The following is a 3,162-nucleotide window of genomic DNA, read 5'->3' as shown; positions in this document are numbered from 1 at the left end:
TATTCTTGTGTTTTTTTAACCTACCATCACCTTCAGAGCCCGATCAACAAGACATCAATCATTTGTTTCAATCCTCACAGCACTGTATCCTGAACCTCATGCCCTGTCTCACTTCTTCCGGGTGTAATTCCCATTTTTTATGGTCTCTGAATGTGACATGACTGTACATTTATGTCGAAAGAGCTGACTTGACCTTCTCTCTTCTCTAGAAAAACAAACATTACATTAGTTTGCTTGAGGGTTCCTTCTCAAAGAAGCAGGCCAGATTTTTGCTCTTTAAATTCTTCATAATATTTTGTTTGAAGACTTTTTCTTAATAATCAAGAGAAACACCTTCTGACTTGTGCAATAAACTGTCTTAAGAATAAAGCAATAGTGCTCGCTTCGGCAGCACATATACTAAAATTGGAACGATACAGAGAAGATTAGCATGGCCCCTGCGCAAGGATGACACGCAAATTCGTGAAGCGTTCCATATTTAAAAAAAAAAAAAAGAATAAAGCAATAATCACTCCTCATAGTCAACAGGTATCAAACTTGTTTTCAGAGTCCTCCTGGTTGGAGATCTCTGGGTTGGTGTACTAAGACCATATTATATCTGAAAAGGGGCTATGCTGTAAGTATGAATTGTACCGTTTTAAAAATGTTTATTTATGTAGCCCTTAAGTCCTTACTTTCAGCTCAGTGCTCTAAAAAAAGGTGGTAGATCCAAAAGTTTCTAAGAGAGATGCTTAGAATTATTTTCCCAAATTATGCACTTTCTAATGCCAGTTACGAGAATTAGCAATAGGTATTGTTCTAAAATTAAAATAACATAATCAAGTAAGTTTGAAAAGCATGAAGTCAAACACAGTTAAATAGGCATTTTATTGCAGGACTTCTGTGAGTTTTTCAGTTTGGGGTTTTTTTTCCCCCACTTGCTTGAGTTTTTCAATTTTGTAGTAGAGACTTGCTAGGTGCTGACCACTTATTTTCTACTGGGACACATGGAACTGCCACATTTCCAGCTACCTCTACTTAAGATTGAGGCCACAGGACTGGTTCTATCCAACAGAATGTGGTCAGGGTGATGTGTGCCATTTCCAGGTCTGACCATCAAATGTCCCACTTCGTTATCTTTCCTCGCTTCACTCCTTGGGAAGCTTAATGCAGAGGGTCCACCAGGGACTCCCAAGAAGCTGAAGAAGGTGGGAGCACCCGGGGAGAAAAAAACACAAGTCACCACATGGAGCGCACTTACCAAACATCTGATCACGTTACGACCTGAGTTAAACTGCGCTTGCGTTAAGCCACTAAGATGTCAGAGACGCTTGTTCCGGCAGATATGCAATACCCTTCCAATTGCCTTTCTGCCTCCACTTTGCCATCAAATTAACTTTTCATAAATCTACTTTCATCATTGACTTCCTTCTTCAAACCGCTTTGTGGGCTTTATGTTAACCTTATGAAAGATTTGAACACTATAGTCAGCCTTAAGAGTCCTCCTCCATCGGTGTGCAGCTTTATGTCCTTCTCCTAGGGTGAAACCTCTGTGCCAACAGGTGCACTGTAAAGCAAAGTTATGCCCATAATCACCCATAAAAGTGCAACTTGAAAACCAAATCCAAAGGCATGGTTTAGAGCACTAGCCCAGAGGGTTCTTTCTCTGTTTGAAATTATATTTCTTTCCTTTCATTTCATACATTCACATTTTAGAAAACCACTCAGTCAGCCAACCAAAACCAATGTTTATTAAATATCTATTAGGTACCAGGAGCCATACTAAGTACTTAAGACTGAGTAGGAAACAAAGGATCTGCCCTTCCTCCCATGAAGCTGACATTCTAGAAATAAACTACCTGAGGGGATGGTATCTTACTGACTTCTTTTAATGCCTGTATTTAACATGACTCACTGGGGGTACTCAAAACACTGAAATGCCATTGCAGTTATTGTCTTGGTGTGCTGATAACTTTCCCTTAATTATATGTTATCTTGGACCTTTTCTTCGCATTCATGTATTTTTGCCCAAGGAGACTACGATAGAGACAATTCAAAAGATGTTTCCAGAAGATCCCTCTTATTCAATAAAACACTAACCTAGGAACTGCTCTGAAGGAGGTCCTGAATCAGTTGACCTGAGACAGAAAAATTCACCAAAAACCCAACAGAAAAATTGGGTTTGCCCAATATAATCACATAAGAAGTGGAGGAAGGCAGGGGCGCCTTGGTGGCTCAGTGGGTTAAAGCCTCTACCTTCAGCTCAGGTCATGATCCCAGGGTTCTGGGATTGAGCCCCGAATCGGGCTCTCTGCTCAGCAGGGAGTCTGCTTCCTCCTCTTTCTCTCTCTACCTGCCTCTCTACCTGCTTATGATCTCTCTGTCAAATAATAAAATATTTAAAAAAAAAAAGAAGTGGAGGAAGGCAGAAGAGTTCATCTGAGAGATGCAGCAGAAGGGAAAGTGGAAGAGATGTGAAGAATGAGACCCACCATTGTTGGCCATGGAGAAGGCAGGAAGAAGACTGTGAGCAGACTCTAGGAAAAAAGACTGACCTCCCAACTGACAGCCAACAAGGAAATGGGACCCTGAGCCCTACAAATGCAAAAAAAAAAACTGAATTTAGCCAATGACCTCGAATGCACTCAGAAATGGGTTCTTGTCAAGGACTACAGTCCTGACAAAACTTTGATTTTGCCCTAGGACACTGTGCTGGGCTGTGTTGTGTGGACTTCTGACCTAAAGAACTGGGGGAAAATACAGTTCTGTTGTTTGTAAGTCACTAAGTTCGTAGTAACTGTTATGACAGTGACTAACAGCTAATACAGAGATTGGCACATTTATTCCTTCAACCACACTGGTGGAGTGACCAGTCTGAGCAAGGCTATAGACAGAAATAAAAAGTTAAGAAGACACTCTCATCCGGACAGCCACAGCCCCATGCCCTAGGGTGTTAGCTCACTTTGGCGATCAGGAGGCACCTCTCTCCATTCATGTGGGGTGGTGTCAGCGGTGACCCCTGCGGGAACCAAAACTCCCGAGCTGGCCAGCAGAAACCTCCCCTCCACCAGGCATCAGTGGAGGCCAAATGAGGAACCTGAGCCAAGGGGAAGGAGAGTTTTAAAGAAGGTTTAAATCAATGTCCAATCTGGCAGAAAAGTCAAGTGAAATTATGACTTAAGA

General features: G+C 41.9%; 1 non-coding gene across 1 annotated transcript; it reads left to right on the top strand.

The window, feature by feature from the left end:
* The first annotated feature begins 375 nt into the window (after positions 1–375).
* LOC123939473 lies at positions 376–482 on the top strand. The gene has a single exon (XR_006817856.1). It is a non-coding gene; the product is annotated as a U6 spliceosomal RNA (small nuclear RNA).
* The last annotated feature ends 2,680 nt before the right edge of the window (positions 483–3,162 follow it).

The sequence above is a fragment of the Meles meles genome, chromosome 3, assembly GCF_922984935.1.
Source record: "Meles meles chromosome 3, mMelMel3.1 paternal haplotype, whole genome shotgun sequence".
NCBI lineage: Eukaryota > Metazoa > Chordata > Mammalia > Carnivora > Mustelidae > Meles > Meles meles.
Note: the sequence above shows the minus strand (reverse complement) of the source record. Positions and strands in the feature narration are given on the sequence as shown.